Below are 23394 nucleotides of genomic sequence, written 5' to 3'. Positions count from 1 at the left end.
GTCCCCAGGCCCCAGGCAGAGCAGAGAACTGGAGGCAGTGATGACAGGTGGGGACAAAGAGAAGCCAAGTCTTGGTGCCCTGGGGCACAGCAGGGTCTGTGCCACCAAGGGCTGGGAGGAGACACCTTGTCCTGAGGCACGGGGGCCTCCTGGCACAGCCCCAGCCAGGCTGGGCACTGTCAGCCCCTTGTCCTGCCCTCAGCATCCTCCCCTAGCCCACATCCCATGGCCTCAAGGATCTGCTGGAAGGAGTCCCTGCGGAGCCTTGCTCAGGAATGGTCCTGGGGGCTCCTTCATGCTTCCAGGGACTGCAGGTTTTTCAAAGGACTTTGGGTTTTGCTTTTGCCTTGGAGTCTCTGAGAGCTTTGTGCAATCATGGCCTCTAATTATGTGTTGCAATTAGTCCTTAGAGAGGCTTTGTCAGTAACACCACTCAGTGGGGCTCATAAATGCTTCAAGGTACTTCAGTTCTTTTAAGGTATTTGGTGTTTCCCTTGGGATAGACTCTGGGAGATATTTGTCCAATCATGGCCCCAATTATCTGCGTTAATTAGTCCCTGGAGAGCTTTGTACTGACACGAAATGGGGCTCATTAATGCTTTGAGACACTCAAGGTGTTGAAGGTACTTTAGATTTTCTTTTCCACACTGTCTGAGAGGTTTTTGTGCCATCCTGGCCACAAATTCTCTCCTCCAAGGAGTCCATGAGGAGCCTGTGTTGGAGAGGGACCTCAGAGGGAGCCATGAATGCCTGGAGACACTTGGGGTGTTTCCTCTGCCTTTGACTCCTGGCAAGGTTTGTGCAATCTCCTCCCAGGCCCTGAGGTTCAAGGGCTCACTCCAAATGCACAGTGAGGCTCATGAGGATCAAGCAAGTCCTGACAAACCCTGGCTCTGCCTTGATTTCCCTCTGCTCCAGTGTAGTTCATTAGGAGGTTTTCCTTTGACAGTTATGGAGAAATAGTTCAAAGAGCTTCCAGGAAATATGTAGTCCTATTTTAAAGGGTGTCTTTTTATTGCTGTTCTTATTACACAAGAGGTGATTGCAGCATTCAGTGACTGATATTGATCCAGGGACTCTCCTAAGGAGCCCTGGCCTGCTCAGAGAAGTGGTGCCTTGAGCTCTGAGCCAGTGTGGACAACCTTGCTTCATATTCCCCAAGCCCATGGTCTCTCTCCTCACTCACCTGGAACCTGCTTTGCTTGGAGAAGTGGCTGCACACAGCCAAAGAGGGATTTTCCTTCATTTGTTTTTGAAGCAATCTAAAACTCCTGAGTTTCCCCATTGCAAACAGACATCCTCCTCAACTGTGTGCCAAGCTCAAGCTGCCACCAGAAGCACTCCAGACCTGCCCTGGGCCAGCTGTGAGGGTGCATCATCATCCCAACATGCAGTGGTGCCATTGCAAGGGACTGTTGCCATGGACACTGCAAGGACCCCACTGCTGGGTTTGGGTGCCATGGCAACCCCCATCAGTTCAGGTTTCCTTGGAAACCAGCCCAAGGAGCCATTTCTGCAGCCAGGTTCCATGGCCACTTGCCTGCAGAGCTGTTGCTGCCCTTGGCTGCCATGGCAACCCTGGGACAAAGCAGTGCCAGGGCTGTTCCAGGTACAATTGCAGTGACACTCGTTGGTGCCACCAGGTGCCATGGCAACGGCCACGGGGACCGGTCCTTGGTTTGGTGCCATGGCAACCAATGCCCAGAGCCGTTGTGATGGTTGGTGGCCATGGAAAGCTGCCCTGGGCCCTTGCTCAGGGCTGGTGTCAGTGCCCAGAGCCAGAGGGGATCCCTTGCTGGGGGCTGTGCCATGGCCACCTGCCCTGTGCCGCGCTGGCCGCTCTGGCACCAGGAACCAGCAGCCACCGGCACTGCCAGGGCCAAAGGCCAGGTCAGCCAGACAGAAAGGGGCAGGGCTGGGCACTGTTTCCATGGCAACCGGCACTGGGGGGACACCTGGGTCACCTGGCCTGGCAGTTGCCATGGAAACCCCCGGCAGGGACTGAGGGCACAGCCCCTGGCACTGAGACACTGCTGGGCCGGGTGCTGAGCACAGCGCTGAGCACGCAGAGATGGTTTTGTTCTTGCTGAGCTGCAGCACAGCCAAGGCCTGTCCTGCCCCTCGTCCAGCCACGCTGGGGAGGGGCTGGGGCTGCGGGGGAGCTGGGCAGGGGACACAGCCAGGACAGGGGACCCCAACTGAGCCCGGGCATAGCCCAGACCAGAGCACATCATGCTCAGGGTATTGGCAGGGGGGAACAGGGAGGAAGGGGGGAATTTTGGAGGGAGGGCTTTTGCCTTCTCAGGTAACACTTAGGCAAAAGGGGGCCCTGTTTCTCCAGTGGGCAGGGTCACTACCAAAGACACAGACACCAAGTTAAGGAATTGTGTCATTTATATCATGCACAGCTGCAGAGATTTACAAAAGGATAAGCTCAGCAAAGCACATCATCATTAGCAAAGAATTACAAAGGAAGCTCAGCAATCCATCATAAGCCATCATTACATTTTGATGACCAATCCCTTGGTGAAACACTAGAGGTGTTTGTGGCAGACAAAGATTCTGGCTGACTATCAAGGTACACCTTACAGACATCAGCAGTACTTTAGTGACACCGTTCTTCATTTTTTTTTCTCAATCTCATTCGAGTTAGGAACAAGAATTCTGTTGTCCATGGAGCTGGCACCTTTTTAATTCCAGAATAATGCCCCCAGGCCCTTTGCTGTTCAGCTTTCCCATGCTGTCTGTGGCTAACAAGGCTTGGGGGGCCCTTTCCCCTCTGGCTGGAAGGGGCTGGGTCCCAGTCCCTGAGGGGCACCCAGGCTCCTGGATGGAATTGCTGTGCAAGTCCCTCAGTGTCACAGCAGCCTTCACACGGAGCCCCGTGGATCAGAGCATTTTCCACAGGGGCCCTTAGAGCAAACAGGGAGATCTGGTCTGGCAGGATGTGTCAAACAGTATAAAAAATATATACATATTTTTTACACATATGTGTATACACATATATACCCACATATATATGTGAATATATTAATATATATATATATGTCTTTATATACTATAAATATGTATATAGATATTTATTATATCAATATTTCACTTGTACAAATGCATATTAGCTCAAGATTAAAACCTTCTGTTGCTCCATGTGGGAGCATTCCAATAATCATTGTTCCTTCTGAAAGTGCTGTTTCCTATGTACTCTCAACAAATTCATCTTTGTCTGCCCAAACCCACAAGGTGTTTTCTTTTTCCATTTGCAATTTTTGGATGCATTTGAAGCCATCCAGGGGTGCAGCTTCTTTTACCCGACTGCCCCACTGCTCACAAGGGGCTCCGACCTCAGCCCACTCCAGAGCCAGGGAACTCCAGGGAAGGGCTTCCCAGCTGGCAATTTCTGATGGGACTGATTCCTCACATTGACACTGAACAAGTGACATTTTGTTGGCATCTGGGCAGACTGTGCCCGTTTTGTTTTACCAGTGGGCAGGGTCAGCACCAGAGATACAGACTCCAGCTGAAGGAATCAGTGTCATTTCCTGCAGTTCAGAGCAGCAAAGAATCACAAAAGGAGCAGCTCAGCAATGCACCCAACCATCCCCACCAAAGATTGCCTGCAGTGATTAACAAAGATCCAGCAGCATTTACCCTCAGCCTTTACCATCCCCCAGACCCACACAGCAGCTGGGGAAGCTGTCACAGCCAAGGCTGCAGAGCCACTCCTGGGCACTGGGAATTCCTGCAGGTGCCTCCAGCCCCAGGTGAGGCTCCAACCCCGCTGGGAGAGGGCCCAGCTCTGACAGTGCTGAATGAACAAACTGACAGCACTGCTAGTGTGGCAACATCTGCTTTCATCCTCCTCTTGGGTCCCTCCCAAAGCCTGGCCAGGGCTCAAGGAGGAACCAAGGGAGCTGACTTTGACCATACAGCCCCAAACAAGGCCAGATGTCAGATTTCATGGCCTTGTCTGGCTTCTAAATACACAAAGGTCAATACATGTTTCACTAAGGAGTGGCTACATCTATCACAGTGTTAATGACCATGCATATTTCATCAGGGAGCAGATACAAAGATAACCTTTGCTTGGAAGGTTCATCCAGAGGCCACCTTTGGCTCAGGGCCTGCTGTCCAGGCCTCACTCAGGGCTGGTGTCCAGGCCTTGGCACTTCAGGGACGTGGTTTAGTGCTGGGCTTGGCACTGCTGGGTGACCGGCTGTACTGGGTGAGCTCAGAGGGCTTTTCTAACAGAAAGGATTCTGTGATTCCATTATTATATCCGCAGCATTCAGCTGGGGCTATTTTAGCAGCATTCCTTTGCTCCAAAAGTTCCCTCTTGCCCAGCTCCTGTGGCCTGAGGCTTCAGCTCCTTCAGCTCCTGGTGCTGAGCTGCTCATGCTGAACGAGACGGCTCGGAGAGAAGAACACAGTCCATGCAATTCCTTCTGGGACACGGAGAGGGGAGGCTGTGCAAACAGGAGCTTGTTTGCTGTGGCCTCCTCCTCTGCCCTTCACACCTTTCAGCGCTTTGAACCAGCCAAGAGCTTTCTCCAAGAGTGCAATGGAGCAGCTGTTCCTGCTCCCAGGCCTGGCTCTCTCCAGTCTCTGCCCTTGCCTGCTTCTGTCCCTCTTGCTGTGCCCTCTGTTCCCCCAGGGCTCGCTGGCTGCTGCCCAGGACTGTGGCACTGGCACAGATCCAGTGCTCCAGAGCCTCCTTTCTGTGCCCTTGCAGCTGCCTGGGCACAGCAGCCTTTTCCATCTGGAAGCTCCCCATGCACAGGGAGTGCCCAGCTCCGTTCCTTGCACAGCCTCCAGGAGCCCAGGGCTGCCATCTCCAGTCCCTGCTGGCCCTGGGGGCTCCCAGGTGCCTCAGGCTGCTGTGACACCGCTGCACACGGGAGGGAAGAGGGGCAGGGGCTGTGCTCAAAGTCAGCTCCATCTGCTGCTGCTGCTGCTGTGGGGTCATTTGTGCAGCCCTGGCCCAGAGTCAGGGATCAGATCCTGCCAGTCTCTTCCAGCCCTGGATGCTCAGAGTTTGGGCCTTGGAGCCCCAGGTGGCCAAAGGCAGCTGCTGCTGGTCCCTCTGTGTGCCCGTGTTCAGCAGTGCTGCTCCATCAGTCTGTGCCCAGCAACGGGGAAAAGCCTCAGCCCTGCAGGGCCAGGAGCTGCCGGGCTCTGCCTGAGCAGCTCAGCCAGCAGGAAGGGAGCTGCTCCACATGGGAACCAGGAGCAAAGGACGTTCCTTTGATAGGACATGTTTTCTATTGAAAGGAAAAAAAAGGAAAAAGTAATCAAAAACTATATGAAATGTGAAAGATAAAAAAAAACCCCAAGTGTGCAGTGAAAAGTCATCTCTAACTTTGAATTAAGAGGCAACTGATCTTTTGAAAAGAAAAGTTATTTACTTTGTAAATGTGCTGATGGCATGGATCCATCTTACTGACCTCAGCAGTCTTTTTAAAAAGTTTTTGGGGATTGTTTCCAATATTGTTATTTTAAATTGTGGTCGAGGCAAGAGGAAGTTTCTTTGTGCCCTTCCAGCTCCAAGCAGGACTGGGAATGGAAACTCTGTCAAAGCCCAAATCCTTTACAAGACGACCTTCCTTCTCAGCCTGGGAATGAGCGGAACATTCCCATTGAAACTTTCAGGGATTTCTTAGAGTCACAAAGTCCCTCTGACAGCTTTTTGCTCTGGTATGGAAGTGCAGAAGGGCAATTCTCCATCCACCAGCTCCAGACTGCACTGCCTCAGGAGCACGGCCCACTCGCCAGCTTTGGCCCACTCGTGGCACTTCTAGAGGAGGAAGAAAGTGCAATTGCACAATTCCAGCCAATCAAGAAGGAAGAATGGGACAGACAAAACACCCTGTACAGATCCAGGCGTTCAGCTGGGACTGTGGAGAGTTTGGGTCCTTGCCAGTTGGATGTGTGTCCCCAGCTGCAATCTCTGGGCCTGCAGCAGAGTCTCACTCACCTGCCAAAGCAGAAAGTTCAGGCGCTGTGCTCACAACGGGCTTGTCTGATGCAGAGCTGTCAGAGCAATGTGAGGGCAGAGCCAGCCCAGCTGGGCCCAGGGCTGAGCCCAGCTGAGCCCTGGCAGAGCCCAGAGCAGCCTCAGCACCCGCAGAGCCCGGCTGCAAGGAGAGAAAGCAGAAACTGCCCGTCAGCTGAGGGCTCCTGTGCCCTTGTGCCAAGGCCTGCGGTGCCCAGGCCATGCTGGCTGTGCCCAGAGTTGCCTATCCCTGCTGCCTTTGGCACAGAGCAGGAGGGCAGCACATGTGCCCAGCCTGCAGCCAGCCAGGGCACATCCAGCCCTCAGCAGCTGCCCAGAGCCAAAAAGCAGCTGGGCAGCTGACTGAAGAATTCATTTTATCTGCCCCAGCAAAGGGGGAACCTTTGGTGCCCAGCTGTGCCATGCCCAGATCTGGGAGCAACCCCCTGCCTATAGACTCACCTGCAAATTGGACCTGGAGCCTGGCTTTGAAGAAGGTGCCAGAATCCAAGTCCATCATCTTCAGCTGGCCAGGCCAAGGAAGAGATTATCATCCTTGAGGTTGTCCTTGGTGTCTCCAGCACCAGCCCCATTTGGAACAGCTTCTCCAGGGGCTCCTTCTCCTTCCCTGGGGTCAGACCAGGCTGTCAGGGCTCTGCCCAGGGCCCCAGCCATCCTTGAACCATACAAACAAAACCAGGGGGATGGTGGCCACCAGTGCTTGTCACACCGGGTCTCCAGCTCAGCTCCAGCCCAAGAGCTGCATGTTCCCTTCTGCTGACCCCTGCTCAGAGCTACAGGCAGGACAAAACCAGCCTGGTTTGCTTTGCCACTGATTGCCAAGAGATGTGTGGAGCTGGTACCTGCTAGGTCCCTGGATCCAACTGTGCACGTGGATTTCTTCAGTCTTCTAGGGCAGGGGAACACCCTTCACCCAAGGATGACAGAAAAGCTCTTCTAAGGATGGCCTGTCCGAGGGTTGCATGGACAAACACCTCTTAATAACATCTTGGCACTCTGGGGAGAGAAACCAGAAATCACCAGTCAGTTGGAGAAGTTGCCCTCCTGTTCCCATGCCCAGGTCATGCTGGGTGTGACCAGAGCTGGGCCTAAACTTCCCCATGGATGCTCTGTTTGGAGGACAGCAGGAGAGCAGGACATGTGCAACCTCCTCAGCAGCTGCCAGAGTGGTTTGCCCATGAGCCCGCTGCTGTCTCCCAGCACTGGTATTCCCCCCGTGCCCAGAGATGAGGATCCACCTTGAGAGAGCCATCATGGGAACAAGATTCGCCCCCGGATGATCTCCTGGCCCCTCCTGAATGGGTGCTTCCCCATGACCAGGTGGCACAGCAGGAGGCCCAGGGACCAGATCGTGGCTGCCTCGCCGTGGTAGCGTTGGTGCTGGATCCACTCTGGTGGGCTGTAGGACAGGGTTCCTGTGGAACACAGACACAGCTCAGCAGGGGGCTGCTGCTGCTCCCAGAGCCCGGCCCCAGCATCCCTGGGCCTGTGGGGGCCGCCCCAGAGGCACACGGGGTGAGCGCTGCCCTCTCACCAGCACTTGGGACTTGTGCACAAACTCGCGGCTGGAAAAGAAGCCACTGGACTGGAAGAGGGCAGCACAATCCCTGGGAAAGCCCAACCATGACACACAAAGGAAAAACCCACCCAGTAGTGGAGAAAACCCACTCTCCTCCCCACCTGCATGGCCCCCAAAAATGTTAATAAGCCAAGGTGAACAAGGAGAGCGCAGCAGTCCAGCCCTTCCTTGCCTGCACACCAAACCATCTGGGGAATGGGGTCAGACCCCCCTCTCTGCTGCCTCCATGGGGGTTTGTGTCAGGCTGGCTGCCCCAGCTCCAGCCCCAGCCCAGGGCACAGTGGGTGCTGAAGGCTGTCAGCAGGGCTGGGAGCTGGCCGCCCTCACACCCCACCCAAATCAACTCGGCTCTAGCATCAATTCCATCCCGGCTGCAATAGGGGGAAGCCCCAGTGCTGGACCCAGGCTGGGCCACAAGATGCCCAGGAGCACCCCCTGCGAGGGCTCACCTGCAAATTGGGTGTAGGCTGTGTCTTGGAGGAAGGCGCCACAGCCAAAGTCGATCAGTTTCAGCTGCCCGCTGGCCAGGTCGAGCAGGACATTCTCGGGCTTGATGTCCCGGTGCAGGACCCTGCAGGTGGTGCAGTGCCGCACGGCCTCCAGCACCTGGCGGAACAGCTCCCGCGCCTCCTCCTCCGGCAGAAAGCCCCGCTCCGCCAGGAAACCCGAGAGCTCCTGGCACCGCTCCGGACGCTCCAGCACCAGCAGGAAGCTGTCGGGGAGCTCAAGCCACTCCAGGAGCTGAATGACACCGCCACAGCCACCGGACACCTTGGCCAGCAGCACGATCTCCAGGGGTGCGCTGGTGCCGTCGGGCTGCGGGAGGAGCACGACGCCGTCAGTGGGGCCGAGGCCGTGCGGGGCTCTGGGAGCCCTCAGCCAGCCCGGGATGCTCTGCATGCCCCGCTCAACCCACGCCCGCTCTCCCCGCAGGGCTCACGGCGGCTCCCACCGCGCCGGGCCCCGGCTCCTCCTCGCCCGGCACGGCCCGGCTGCTGCCGCTGGCTCCGCTCACTCACCAGCTCGCCCCAGTGCCGGATGCGATCCCTCGGCACGCGTTTGATGGCCACCTGCGAGCGAGGGAGAGCAGTGGGGTGAGCTCGCCGCCCGTCCCGCCGCGCCCCGACCTTCTCCTCCTCCTCCCTCCTCCTCCGCCCCCTCCGCCTGCGCCCGCCGCCGGCCCCGCCGCTCACCGGGGCGCCGTCCGAGAGCCGCGTGGCTGCGAAGACGCTGCCGAAGCCGCCGCGTCCCAGCAGCGATCCCAGCCGGTACCGCTCCTGCAGGGCCTCCTGCGCCTTCCCTGCGGGCGGGACGCGGCTGTCAGCGCTCGGCCCGGGTCCAGCAACGGCCCCCGAGCGCCCCTCACCCGCCCCGGGCCCGGCATCCCCACCCGCCCCGGGCCCCGGCGGCTCGGGGCCGGAGGCTGCACTTCCGAGTGGCGGAGCTCGGGCCGGGGAAGCCGCAGCGGAAGCGGCGGGAGCGGCCGCGCCGCGTGTGTGCTCCGCGGGCCCCGGGAGAAGCCGGGGCCGGGGTCGGGACTGGAGCCTGCGTCGGGTCCGGGGCCGGGCTCGGGCCAGGCGGAGCCGAAGGGCGGCGATGCCGCCCCCGCCCCAGGCACTGATGCCCGCCCAGCAGCGCCACCGCCAGTACACCCAGAGCCGGGCGGAGGCGAGACCGCGGCGGGACGGCCGGGGCCGGGCACGGGGCAGCCCCGCCCGGGGCCGGGGGCGGGCCGGGGGCATGGCCCTGCCCTGCAGGGGAGAGGGAGGCGGGGAGAGGAGAGGGACGCTGGGAAACGGACACCGAGAGAAGGGTGCCCGACAGCGGGAAAGAGAGAGAAAGAGAAATAAAGAGACAAAGAGAAAGAGAAAGAAAAATAGGGGAAAGCGTGTTTTAAATTATCTGTTTTGCTGCTCTCGCCGCTGCTGTCGCCGCTGCTGCCGCCGCTGCCGCCGCTGCAACTGAAGCACCGGGGCCGTTCGTCCCCGTGTCCGTTCCCCGCTCGCCCCACGAGCCCCACGTTCGAGCCCCGCGCGCCCCGGGGACAGCCCCTCCGTCTGCCCAAACACGGGAACTTTGCAGCCTTGAGCCCAAATGCAGAGCCCTGACTCCTGCACGCTGGCACAGCGATCCCCTCGCTCGCTGCTGTGCATTGTCCTTGCTGAGGGTCAAACACTGTCGGGGCACCTTCCCTTGGGGTAAGATTCCTACCTGACCCAAGCACTGCACTTACATCTCCAGTGTTGCTTCCCTGTAAAAACAGGGGAAGGAAATTTGTGTGGCTCATGGTATTTTAGAGTGTCTAAAAATCCCTAAGTCAGCGATCCTAGAGGTGAGATGCATCTGGAATTACTGGGATGCAACATAGAAAAGGGGAGCATAGAAATAAATAGAGGAAAACACCTTGGATTGTTTCTTTTATTTCACATCTGGAAAGCTGTTTCAGTTTTCCAGGAGTCTTCTCCTGTCTGCTCTTCCCAAAAATCTCTCATGGAGAACAAGGTTGAGCTTCTGTCACAAGATTTTCCATCAGGAAATTATGCCACTGGTGAAATTTTCATTGTGACTGTTTGTGCTGGCTTAGGGCAAATTTAGGGAGGAAACCTCCAAAAGGGGTCTGTCTAAAAAACAAGTTCAAGCGGCCCCTCCCCCTACTAGTTCAGGAAAAGACTTCCCTTGAGAAAAGTGAAAAAAATCTCAGTTTTTTTAACGAGTAAAGTATTCACAAGCACGAAAAATGAATAATATTAAATAAAACCTCTGACAGTGCTGAAGAGATGGCAAATTCAGAAAGTCCTTTTTGTGGGTTGTAGTTGACTCACTTCATCTCTTCTAAGTCCCTCTGGTGCTGGAATGCAGCGTCCCAGAGCTCAGGGGGCCACAGGTGTGAGCTGCTGCTGTCGGTGTTTGTCTGGGTTTTCAGTCCAGAGCAGGTTTAAACAGTTCCAAGAAAAAGGAAAGTCACAGTCTGAGGAACTTCTCTTCCTAAGCTAGCTAACACCAAATTGCTAGACCTGGGCTGTGAAGGCACCGGGAAATTTCCAAATCTGGGCACTGGCAGTCCCAGCAAACACCAGATCTAGGTGGAGTCATTGCCAGCAACAGAAATCTGCCAGATTTGGGCTCTGCTGGAACTGAGAAATTTCCAAATCTGGGTTCTGGTTACATGAAACACAAGATGTGGGGGTGGTGGCAGACCCAGTAGCAGGAAGCTGCCTCAGTATTACTGGGACCTGAGTGGGTCGCTGAGGGTGAGAGATGGACGGTGAATCTTGTTTCTTGATCAGAAGGCTGGATTTATTGATATATGATATATAATACATTATGACTATACTAAATAGAATAAAGAGAGAGAAGTTTTAGATGCTGTTGCTAAGCTAAGAATAGAAAGAAAGAATCTATAACAAAGTTGTGTCCAGGGACTCTGTCCCTAGCTTGTTCCTGTGATTGGCCCTTATTTATAAACATGGGAACATGAAACAATGACAGGTCAAAATAGGTGCATCCTATTGCATTTCACAGCAGCTGATAACAATTGTTTACATTCTCTTCTGAGGCCTCTGCCTTCCAGAAGAGGCAGAAATCTGAAAGAAAGGATTTATGTGAAAAAATGTCTGCGACACCTCGGCTTTTGGATTTCTGTGCCAGCAAATTGCTGCACTTGGGCTGTGCCAGAATAGGGAAATTTCCAGATTTGGGCACTGGCAGTGGCAGCAAACAGCCCATTTCAGGCTCCAGGAAGGACTGGATCTGGATGCCTTCCTCTTTTCTTTCCTTCTTTCCTTCCTTCTTTCTTGGGATCCTGCTGCCAACAAACTCCAGATTGGGCAGTGCTGGCAAGGGGAAATTGCCAGGTTTTAGCTTTCTTTGCCAGTAAATTCTGGATATGGGTGGTGCCAGATGAGGAAAATTTCCAGATGTGGGCACTGGCAGTGCCAGCGCACACCAGATCTGGGTGGGGAATGTGCCAGCACCGGGAAATTGCCAGATGGTAATTTTCTGTGCCAGCAAATTGCTGGAATTGTGCTGTGTGCCCAGGTGGCCAAGAAGGCCAGTGGCTCCTGGCCTGGATCAGGAATGGTGTGGCCAGCAGGACCAGGGCAGGGATTCTTCCCCTGTGCTCAGCACTGCTTGGGCAGCGCCTCAAGTGCTGTTTGCAGTTCTGGGGCCCCAATTTAGGAAGGACATGGAGAGTGTGTCCAGAGAAGGGCAATAAGGTTGATGAGGGATCTGGAACACAAGAGCTGTGAGGAGCGGCTGAGGGAGCTGCTGAGATTGTTTATCCTGGAGGAGAGGAGGCCCAGGGGAGACAAGGTGGTGTCAGGGCACGGATTGGACTTGATGATCTCCATGGCCTGTTCCACCCTTGCTGATTCTGGGATTTTCTGAAAGAATACTTGGAGCAGTTGCAGGATGAGCCCTGGGCCTCCTCTTCAGCAGCTCCAGCAGCCCAGGACCCTCAGCTTCTCCTGCCAGCCCCAAAGCCCATCCTGTCAGTCCTGCAGAGCCTCTGCAGCTCCTCCTCACTGCCCAGAACAGGGAGCCCCAGAGCCAGACACAGCAGCCCAGATGTGCCCCCCTGGCCTGGGGTGCCTCTGGCAAGGGAGCAGCACCAGGCACTGCAGGAGCCTGCAGACAATTGATCTGAAGGCCAAAGCTCCTTAGTTCCTTCTGAAAGAGCAGGAACAGTTCCTCATTCCAGAGTGGTGGAATGCTGGGCACCGCAGCTCCGGGTGAGGACTGGACACAAGTTTGCTCCCACTGAGTGCTGTGATGGGTTCTGCAGGAGCTCTGGGCTCCTGTGCTTGCCAGGCACAATGAGGAGAGAAGGAGCCAAGTGCACTGATGTGGGAAATGGATTTGTAGAAAGTTTTTAGGGCCTAATAGAAGGCCCACACAGTATGAATCTGTATATAAATCTTGAGACAAGAAACACTAACTTAAAAATGCCATGGAATAGGACAGATATTGTTGAGAGAGAAATGGAGCTGGAAAAGTTCCAAAAGATGGCCTAGCAAATAAGATTTTGGAAAAACAGAGCTATGGAAGATGCATTGTTGTGGGACCCACAAAGAGTATTTTTAAAGAATTGGCTTCAAGGCATCTACAACATGGCATGGCAAAAGGCTGAAAGACCAAGAAATGCTTATAATGTATTATAATTAGGAAGTAGCTGGCTTCTGATGGTGATGGTGTGAATTATAACATCTGTATTGTCTCACCATTCTCATGAGACTGAAAATAGAATAAAAGTTTTGAAAACACCTCTCAGTTGCCCCATCTCTAGGTCAAGAAAAGAGTATTATCCAACACACTGACACACCTTTGCCTCGAGCATAGCCCAGCCTGGACCAAACACACTGAAAGGTTTCCCCTGTGGCCCATGTCTCGAAACATCAGGTCTGCTGTTTGACAGCTCAGGTTGGTTTGGTGTCAAGGAGTTCCCTCAGAAATACTGGGTTTGTCTTCCTCTGTGCCTTCCCCTCAGCAGCCTTGGGGATGCTCCTGTGTGAAGCCATCTGTCTCACACAGTTTGAGACAACTTCAAACAGGATATTGTGCAAGAAGTTGTCTCCTCTAAAGTGTGCCAACAATCCCTTTCCAGCAATAGGAAATTATTACTAATGGATGGAAGTGGAAAACCCCCAACAGTTTATTATCAAACAGAATCCCCCATGACACGCGTTCCAAGAAGGCGCTGGGGTCTCTCTCGGAAGAACAGGAGCTGTCACGGAGCAGTTCCAGCAGCTGATGGAGGCTCGGGGACGCATCCGGTGTCGGCTTTCTCCCACGGCAGAGCTCCATGGGGCGGGCAGGGCAGTGAAGCAGCTGGGCTGGAGCCCCTCGCTGCCTTGTCTCCCCGGCGTGGCTCAGCCCACAGACTCTCGGGCTGGGAGCGGGGCCGCTCCGCTCCTGCCGGCACCGTGTCCCTGGGCTTGGACAAACAGTTTCCTGCCAGGAGAGCCCTGCACACTGCTCCACAGATCTTTCATAAAGGCCCAAACCAACTCCAAACACTCTGTCTGCAGCAGCTTTGCACAAAGGGCTGCAGCAATCCGGGACAGCTGCAAGTGAGTGTCGGAAGGCTCTTGTCTTGTTCCTGTCCGCAGAATTCTTGATGATCTGATGCAGTTTTATTCAGATGTAACATGAGAGCGGAGGTTTTTTGTTTAAATATTTCATGATGAGTAACAAGCTGTGGGAGCATGAGGTACAGGACTGACATGCCAAAGCATGAGCGTATCCTCCAAAGTGGCCAGTCTAATTGTCCATTTTATTACTCTTGTATTTACTCCACACTAATAAGGAAAACCAAGCTCTGCTTGGAGGCAAAACAGGCATGGGATACACTACAGTCCCTCGCAGGCTCAGCAGGGCTGGCAGTGACAAAGCAGGCCGTCTGCTTCACTGTGAACCACTACAGAGCTGCATCCCAATCTGGTTTAAGTAGCATGGTATTATTAAGAGCTCCTTTTCTGCATGAGACATAAAAAAGAGATCCCAAATGATCTTCATGCAAGCATGCAGTAAAGAACTGCTCTTGCTATCCTAACGAAGTGTTTGCTTTGGCCATTACACTCTTCCCATTCATCTTTTGATGCAGACACGTCAGGTTTTCTCTCACACCCCTGCAAGGCTGGCAGTGTCTGTTTCCCAGTTCCTGTTCTTCCCTAGGGATGGTGCAGTGGCTGCTTTGAAAAAAAAATCCCTGAGATTGGACAGCTTGAAGGAGCATGAAATGCTAATTAAGTGCTCATATTGGTAATACCCAGGCCTGCCCTGCCCAGTGCTCTGGAGCAGCAGCAGCAGGACCATGCATCATTCCTGTTGGTGGATGTTCATGTTTCTGATGTGCAAGAGCAATGACTTTGAGGAGGGACAAAAATGCCCCTCTTCAAACAGAGGGTGTGCAAGGAGATGTGAAGTTTCACAGCCTTTTACAGGATATTTTAGAAAGATCTAAGAGAATATTGTGGCATGGAGTAGGTCCCTAATTTTGTCTCCAGAGGAATCCCCAAAGGGCACATTGACTCTGCTGCTGATGGCAACCCCATAAGCTCATGGACCAATTTTCCCTGCAACGTTCCACCCTGCCTGGGCTTTGCTAGGCCGGGACTAGACCCAGAGCCAAGCAAACACAGGCAGCCAGGTGACATTGTGTAACATCAGAAGCTGGCAACTGTGGAGAGTCTGGTTCTAGCACGGCTTAAAGAAAGAGGCCATGAAGGTATACAGTTGAGGGAAAAGTAAAAGGTAGTTGTAAAGCATTTCCTAGGCTTGATTCTATAAATAGTTAGGCTCTCTCAAGCACCACTTTATAAACAATAAGATTCTCAGACAGTCTTCCCATAACAGGCAAACATTCTGTCCTTGGGCTCTCTGAGAACACTGATCCTGTTTTCAATAGACAAACCACAGGTATTGTAAACAAAAGGAGGGGTTAGAGTTTTCTCTGTAACCTATCGTGACCTTGGATTTTGCAATATGCATGAAGTTAATTAACACTGTTATATAAAGTGGCTGATTGGCTTCCTTCGCTTTCAACAGGCAACCACAAGGACTTTGCTGCCAAAAGGTTACAGTTTGCACTGGGCCCAAAAGTGTTTTCTCCTAAGGCAAAGCAAACTGAAATGTGAAGTTTAAAAGCTTCAAATGACTATGAAAGGAAACTGCAGAATAATTTCTGGAAGGGCAGCACTGTCAATGATCATGCAGCCCACCAAGAGCTGGAGCTGAATCCAGAATTGCTTCTTCCAGCTGGGCAGGAATTCATTCCATTGGCAAGCACTGGTCCACGGGAACAAATGATCCCCTAGCTCTGGGCTGAATGGCACCCAGGCTGCAGTGCAGATTTGAGGAACCCTTGTCACTTGTTATTGGCCTCCCAGGGCACTCATCCTTCTGCAAACAAGGTGCAAACAACACAGCTGCACTGCTGTCCCGGGTAAATATACATACAGGTGACTTTGCCAAAGCAGTGCATCATTTCCCAGTGAAATACATGACCTCTTCTTACCTATGGAATTGTGATTGAAGACACCTGTGAGCCAGATCAGTGGGAGATTGCAAAGGAGCAAAGCTTTGGGATTTGGGCACACTTCTCTTGGTTTCTTTGCTCAGGCCTTTGGTGAGCACAGAACACACCTAGGTAGAAAACCTTTGACTAGACAGGATCTTTTGGATCCATTGTCCCCCAAACAGGTCAATGGTGGCCCTGCTGTATTGCCAAGTAACAAAGAGCAGCACAAATGACACAAAGAAAAGATGGCCAAAGAGGAAGAGGAGAGGCCCAATGAGGAAAGGATGTGGTGAGACACTGGCACATCGAGTGAGCTGCACTCCCATAGTCTCTAGGCTAGCAGGTCTTGGTCTCACATTCTCCTTTTGTTTTTTTTCAATTTTTTTATTTATTTACGTTTTTCATCATCAAAATAAAATATATAGAATTAAAAATATGTCATCAAAACTTAAATACAGAATCAAAAGACATTAATTCAAAACTACACCTAAAGATCAGAACATATGTACAGCTGTAACTATGAAGCCTAATGCATCAATCCTTTTCTTCAAACACTCTTCATACAGGCGGCAGGTTCTTCCTGAGCTTGGAGGAAAGAGAGCTCTTCTGGAGGGGAGGCGAGGACTTTGTGGGTGAGGGAACATCGGAAGTGTCCAGAGAAAACTTCTCGGTAAGACTGTAACCAGCCAGATCTGCAAAATGGAGACACAAAGTTTAACAGAGAGGCAAAGTTTAACAGAGGCCTCCATGCAAACCTAAAGCATCTGAAGCTCTGTATTTCATGGGACACATTTCCTGGAAATGTCCAAACAGCTGCACAGGGAAACATGCTCCTGCTGGCAGACACTGAGGCAGGCCAGGGCAAACCCTGAGCCACTTGCCCAGAGCTGGCACAGGCCCAGCCTGGCCTCTGGGCTGCCCTGGGACAGCAGGGAGCCCAGAGCCCTGTGCTCCCCAGGAATGGCTCAGCTGCACATGCACCCTCCTGCTCCTCTGCCTGCCCCACAGCTCAGCAGCCCCACAGCTCCAGGGGCACTGGCAGCAGCACAGCTCATTGCAGGGGCACATGCAGGGCACAGCTGTTCCCTGGCAATGTGCACAGCCTCTCTGGGCTGCCACAAGACCCTTCCTGCCAGCAGAGATTGGCCCAGCTCCCCCCTCACCTCTGCGTGAGGCTGAGCCATGATTGCCTTCACCTTATCCTCCATCTGGAGTTGCTCCAGGCCCCCATGCCATGACTAGGAAGGGCAATGTAGAGAGTGGAGGCAGATGCACACCCTTCCTTAGGATTCTGTCATTTTGGCACAGCTCAAAAGGCAAATCCAGAGGTGTCCAACTCAGCGCTTCCGCAGCCTTCTGGAGAACATCTCGCCTTCACCAGCCCAGCATTTTGGAGAGGTTTTCCCGCACATGTGGAGGCTTGCTGGCAGCACATTCCTTCAGCTGGGTGCCCATCACCTTGCAGAGGGCAGAGGCCAGCTTGGTGGCCACGGTGCGGACGCTGGCGCTCCGCACAGGCAGCGCCTTGTTCTCCAGGCAGGACCAGAGCACGGGCAGGGCGTCGCGCTGGGCGACTTCAGGGCTCCTGGCATGAACCCCCTGCACAAGCACTGCCGGGACAGAGACACAGCTCCTTACCCACCAGCCTCCCTGCAACAAGGATCTGCCTCTGCTTCTGCTTCTTGCCAGCCTCTCTGGCCAAGAGCAGCAAAACAGCACCCAGAGCCCCTTGGTCCAGAAAGGGGCAAAGCAGCTGAGCATCCTGGAAACAGAACCACCAACCCCTCAGCACTAATTGCTCCAACCAGAGCCCTTGTCCCTGTGGCAGACTTCCTACCTTTACTAAATTATTTCACAATCTCTTTCTGCATGAGCAATGAGTGAAATGTCCAATTGCCTTTGATTTCCATTAAGAAGTTGTCTAAACCCGCACTGAAGATTTGGAAATGCACCATAGAGAGGAAATGGAGAGATTTCTAATAAAAGTAATTATTCCATTTTTGTAACTTTGATGTCAAGTGCCAAATGTCTAATCTGGCTCTTCCCTGTGCTCAGTGGCACACAGCAAAGGGCAGGGTTAGAACACACCTCAAAACTCCAGCCCACCAGAGATGGCTGCTGCCTGACAGCTGGATGAGAAACATCAGTGGCCAGCTGGGGTCTTTGGCAGAATGCTTCAGGGGCTTCCAGCAAAGACCTGTTTCAAACCTCAGGGTGTCTTAGATAATTACCCAGACCCCATTGCCTTGGCATTTGGGCATCTCCACATTTTAATGCCACTTCCCCTCCCAAAGTTAATGGCACTTTTTCTTATATGTCCACTGAAATAGGGGCATAGAGAAAGAAAAATGCTACACAGGGGACTGAAATGTAACCAAAACACGAGTGTTTTCTCATACTGTCTCTGAAATCTCTCTGCCCATTTTCTGAACTGAACTGTATCAAACACGGACAAATATTTACTACCAACAGGCTCCTTGCAACAGGCAGATTTGGCTAAGAGATGAAAACCTGAAATGCTCTGGAGACCATTCTTATTTTCTGATCGGACAAAATGTTATTTAGCAGCAATTTAGTATTCTGTGGCAGAAGAGACTTGATTTTCTCTATGCTGTTAATCCACCAGCACACATCAACATTGAAAGAGCTCCTGCAAGTACCCAAAACCAATTCTGCTAAGCAGGAAAGGGTTATGGTACCCATTTTAAAATGGGAATTCATTTGAATTAAAATGCAATTAAAGACATCAGTGACTACTGAATGTGAGGAACAGCTGTCCGGTCCTGCTAAATCTCAGAGAGAACATCTGCTTTTTCTAAAGTAGTCCTAATTTATGGTTAATTCCTTTATTTGAAAAAGAGATCAAAAGAACTGCTAAACTAAATGCCCTATTGCTGGAGATCTACTTTATTCAAAAGCTCTTTAAGGGCCTTTGACATTCCCAATTGCTGAACATGCCTTTTTGAGATTCCTAATGAAGACACAAAGTGTATTAAACCTTGCATTCAAAGATGTTGGCATATTTAGCAGTGGATTTAGCCCAGTTAAAGCAAGGCTATCAATCATCTTCTCTGCTATATATTGAGATTATCCTTTTTCCATTCCTTGGCTCTGGCTGACACAGCAAGCTCCTCTGAGGAATCAATTATCAACTGCATTTGTAGCATTTTGGACAGCGCTGACCCAGGCAGACACTGTTTGCACACCCTGAAAGGCTCAGTCCAAGGCCCCTCTGACAGCACAGGCAGGAGCCTCAGCACTCTGCTTCTGTCCCTGTGCCCCAGAGGCTGCCTTGCACTAAACCCGTGCCTCTGGTACCTCTGTTGAGTTCTGACCTAAGCTGTGACTCCCAGGCCCTGCACGGTTCAGCCTCAAAACTTTCCAAGAGAAAAACAAGAATTCTGTGAGGACAAAACAAACGGATGCCCTGAAACAGCATTGGCCACCATTTCCCCTCAAAGATCACAGATGTCCCTGAGCTCCCCAGAGAGGAGCCAGCTGGGGCATTTTTAGCCCTCCCTTTGCTGGAGGTGGTTCTGAGATGCCCCAGTGAGAGCTCAGCCCCAGGCCGAGCGCCGCCCCCATCTCAGGTGCTGCCCAGCTCTGCAGCAGCCAGGGAAAACCTGCCAAACCCACCTGCCTTGGCCATGGGGCAGCAGGGACACGCTCAGCACCTCCTGGTTTGGAGGAGCTGCTCTGCTGTCTGCTCACAGGCATTCCCTGTAAATGCTCCCTGGGAAGAGCTCTGGGCTCAGAAGGGGAGGCCAAGCCTGTGATACGCTCGGTGACATCCAGCAGGGCTTGGCCACTCAGGTGATTCCATTGGTAGCTGAACTCTTTCAGCAGGGACACTTTATCTACAAGGGAAACACACGTTCCTGCTCACTTTGCTCAGGTCATAGGAGAAAGGGCAGGGCCAACCCCATTTTATAAAATAAAGTACATTTCTGTGGATTTTTGAATCCTTTTCTTCTTTCCTTCCAGCCTACTTGGCAGGGTTTTAAATTCCAAAAGAAAAGCTCTCCTCTCACATTTGTAAATCCAAACTTGTCTGCTGTAGCAGGAGCTTTGTTAAAACATTTCACATCAGGGACCTCAGGAGTTCAGTCACATGGAAGCAGTGAAAAGGTTTTGCATCCCAGAGCACAAAGGAAGAGCCCCATACTTGGGTCACAGAAAGGCACTGAGTCAGGCAGTTCCTGAATTCAGAGAGCAGCTGGGGAGGAGAAAGTGGAAGCTCCTCTTGAAGACCTGCCTCTTCAACACTCCTTTTTTCAGACATATTTCCCCACTGCAGCATTCTCAGAGCTGACATAAATGTGTGTGGCAAAGGAGTTTAGAGCAGCCCTTGCCTATGTAGTTAATTGCTGTGGCCATCTTGCCCCATGCAAAACAACACGTGGAACAAGGCACCATTGACAGCTGGGTTTATACCTGTTTGTTCTAAAGAAATGAACTTGGTGAATCACAAGTTCCCCTTTGAACATAGAAGACAAAGAAGAAAAGTGGAAAATAGGCAGCTAATGCCTCTAATGTAGAGCCTCCCAGGTGGCTGCCCTGCAGAAGCTCTGATGGGTCAGTGTCCCTTCATGCCAACACCAAAGCTGTTCATTTGGGAAGTCAGACGGGGCCCAAGCAAACTCCAAACCCCCTTTGCCCCTGAACTGTAGCAGAGCTGTAGCCCAGGACTTGCTCTTCAGACAAGCAGCACAGAGCCAAGGGCTCCTGGGACTGTTGGGAAATGCTGATCCCATTCCAGCCAGTTGGGGATGGTGCATAAGGACTGCACCTGCACAGCCTCTGGCGGGTGTCAGCTGCAGTGTTCCCCAGACAAGAGCAGCTGTCGAGGCACTCAGCGCTCTCTTGTGCAGGAGAGACAGAGACGAAGCTGAGGAGAGTCCCTGCCAGGGCTCAGCCTGACCCAAATGAGCAATGGATTCTCCCAGTGCTTTCACAGCTGCCCCACGAACCCTGGGATCCTTTGAGTTCAGGTTCTTTGTTATTCTTTCCACCAAACCAATGATCACCGGGTTCAGGGCATCTTTCAGGGCCCCTGTGATTTCAGCCAGCACATCCAGCACCCTATGCTTCACTTTCTTGTGGCTGTCAGATATTCTCAGGACAAAATATTCAAAAATCAGCGGGCCGTGGTACCGGGGCAGCTGGAGCGCCGGGCCCAAACCCGTTGTGGTTGATGCCGTGGCCGATGCGGGTAAGGGGCAGGGCTGGAGGCTGCGGCCGCAGGAGCCACACGGCTGACGGCAAGAGGCGGACAGTGCTGGAAATGGGGAGGGGGGCACGGGGCAGGGGGCTGCGAGGGGCTCAGAGATGGTGTCTCTGGGAAAGGCTACAGTTCCGGCATTCCTCCTCCGATGCAGGCTGGCTCATCCCCAGTGTTACGGTGGTGCCGCTGCTCTTCTCAGCAGCGCTCCTGGGGCTGCGCTGCACCTTCCCCTCCCTCTACAGGTAAGGGCTGTGCCGGGGGAAGGCGGGGGGGTCCAGCACCAAGCCTGGGCACCTTGCATGGGGCATTAGGGCACCTCAAGTCTGAGGGTCAATTCGATGCCCCTTCCTGCGTACCCAGCAACATGAAGCAGAAACTCTGGCCGCCCGTTCCTGAGCTGCACCGTGCTCTGGGCAGCTTCCTCCAGGAAAGCAGCAAACACGGCCAGGTGAGTGGGTGGGCAGGGCGACTCAGCTGCTCCCGGGGGCAGCTCGAAGGGCAGCCCCTACCCCGTCCACTCCATGTCGCCCCAGGCCATGCTTTCGACAAGCAGCCGCCGGAGGAGACCGTCCTGCCCTGCCTGCTGGAGGTGCTGCCCGGCCCGCGGCGTGAGGCGGGCCCGCCGCCAGAGCACGCTGGGGGCTGCCTGTCCAGCACCGACATCGCCAACCAGTCCTACCTGCTCATGAGCGGCTGGGAGCCGCGGGCAGCCACGACCGCCCCCACCCCGCCATAAACTCCTGTTCCCCCCGAGCCCCCGCCTGGTTCCTCCTGCGCCGCCGCGCCCCCGGCCCGGATCGCCTCACCTTAGCAAGAACGCCCCGCCCTGGTCCCGCCCCCGGTCCCGCCCCCGGTCCCGCCCCCGGTCCCGCCCCCTCACTTCACGCGCGGAGCGCTCCGCCCCGTCCCGCGGCTCAGCCAATCGCGTTGCGTCGCGCGGCCGTCGCCGGACAGTGCGCGGCCGGTGGGTGTGAAGCGGCCAAGCGCGGCCCCGTCCGCCCGCCGTTTGAAATGCTGCGGGGCGGCCGAGCGGCGGCGGCGCCGCTGAGGTGAGCGTGCCACAGGGCCGGAGAGGCGGCCTGGAGGCGCAGTCCCGAGCGGGGAGGCTGTGGTGAGGCGGGCAGGGGAAGGGAGAATGTCGCTTATCGGAGGGAGCCCCAAAGAGCGGCTGGAAGAGGTGCCGGCTGATCAAGGAGCCCCGAGGAGCGGAGGGAGGGCGTATCGGCTGACGGAGTGTCCCGAGGAGCAGCTGGGGAGAGTGGGGGTGTGCTTTGGCGGGGAGGAGCGGCCGGAGCGCTTGCACGGTCCGGTGGGGGGAGGCCGGCGGGGCTGTCGGAGTAGGCTCAGCCCGGCCGGTGGGCACGGCTAACCCCGCCCGCCCGCAGGACCACGGCGCAGTTCCTGTTGGAGGCGGACCTGCACGGGCTGCTGAAGCTGGACACGCTGATCCCGAACGCGCCGCCTGCGCGATGGCAGCGCAAGGCCAAGGAGAGCGGCCCCGGGCCCAGCCCCGTCGGCGTGTCGCCCGTGAAGCCGGCCAGTCGCTCCCACAGCTCCAGCAAGACGCCGTCCACCACAGCCGGTGAGCGCCGGCCACTGGCGGCAGAGGTTGAGTGTGGGAGCCTGGCCCAGGCTGCTTGTCCGTAGCCACGGGGCTCTGGGCTCCCTGCCACGCTGCCCTACCGGCTGCTGCTCAGGCAGGAGGAGGTGGGCTGTGCTCCTGACAGCCACCCACCTCCTTGCCAGCATGAGGGGCAGAGCTCTGAGCACTGGGGCTGGCCAGCTGCTGTTCGCCCAGCTGAGCCTTGCTGGCACAGCTGTATGCTAGGACGAGTGTGGGCAGGACTGTCAGCTGACAGCTTTACATCCTGTGAGCGTTTTTGTATCTTCCCCTTATCTCTGGACTCTGGAATTGTTGCACTAGACCCAAGGAGTTGCACCACACTGTCCCTAACCAACTTGGTGGCAGGGAGGAAAATATAAGTTAGTTGTGACTGTGTGGCATGAGACCTCAGAGTCCTACTTGTCTGGTGGGTGTGATGTGGAAGAGTGTTGGGTTTGCTCCCGTGAAAGCTCTAATACAGGCTGTTAAATAGCTGTAAGACAATATTTTCATATGTGAATGCAGGTAAATCTGGATCCAAAATTCAAAGCTACCCCACAAAGGCGGGGGGGATCGCTACATTCCCAAACGCAGCATTATGCAGATGGAGATGGCAAATTTCCTCCTAAGCAAAGAGAATGACCCTGCTGAGGATTCCCCTACCAAGAAGGTGAGCATGTTGCTAAGTTACAATTACTTCAAAAACCGCTACTCCTTCCTGCCCCTTTACAGAGCAGTGAACAGTAGGTTCTATCAAGGGGGCACACGGGACTGACAAGTCCCAGCCATCACTACTTGCAGCTCTGGGCTTCAGGAGCCTAGGATGAGACTGAAGCTGTAGAGACTGCCATGCACTCTAAGCCTATGCTGCCTCTGGTAGCAAAATTTAGCTTTTGACTAATGAGGCTTTAAAATGTAGCAGGCAACACAAACACAAAGCTGTGAGCCTATGCAAAGT

The 23394-nt window shown here is 54.1% G+C and overlaps 1 pseudogene; it reads right to left on the bottom strand.

Annotated features, from left to right (window-relative positions):
* Positions 1–6899: 6899 nt before the first annotated feature.
* On the bottom strand, positions 6900–21134 carry LOC132079345 (serine/threonine-protein kinase pim-1-like; annotated as a pseudogene).
* Positions 21135–23394: the final 2260 nt, after the last annotated feature.

This window comes from Ammospiza nelsoni, chromosome 14 (genome assembly GCF_027579445.1).
Source record: "Ammospiza nelsoni isolate bAmmNel1 chromosome 14, bAmmNel1.pri, whole genome shotgun sequence".
Classification (NCBI taxonomy): domain Eukaryota; kingdom Metazoa; phylum Chordata; class Aves; order Passeriformes; family Passerellidae; genus Ammospiza; species Ammospiza nelsoni.
This window is presented reverse-complemented; position numbering and strand designations above follow the sequence as displayed.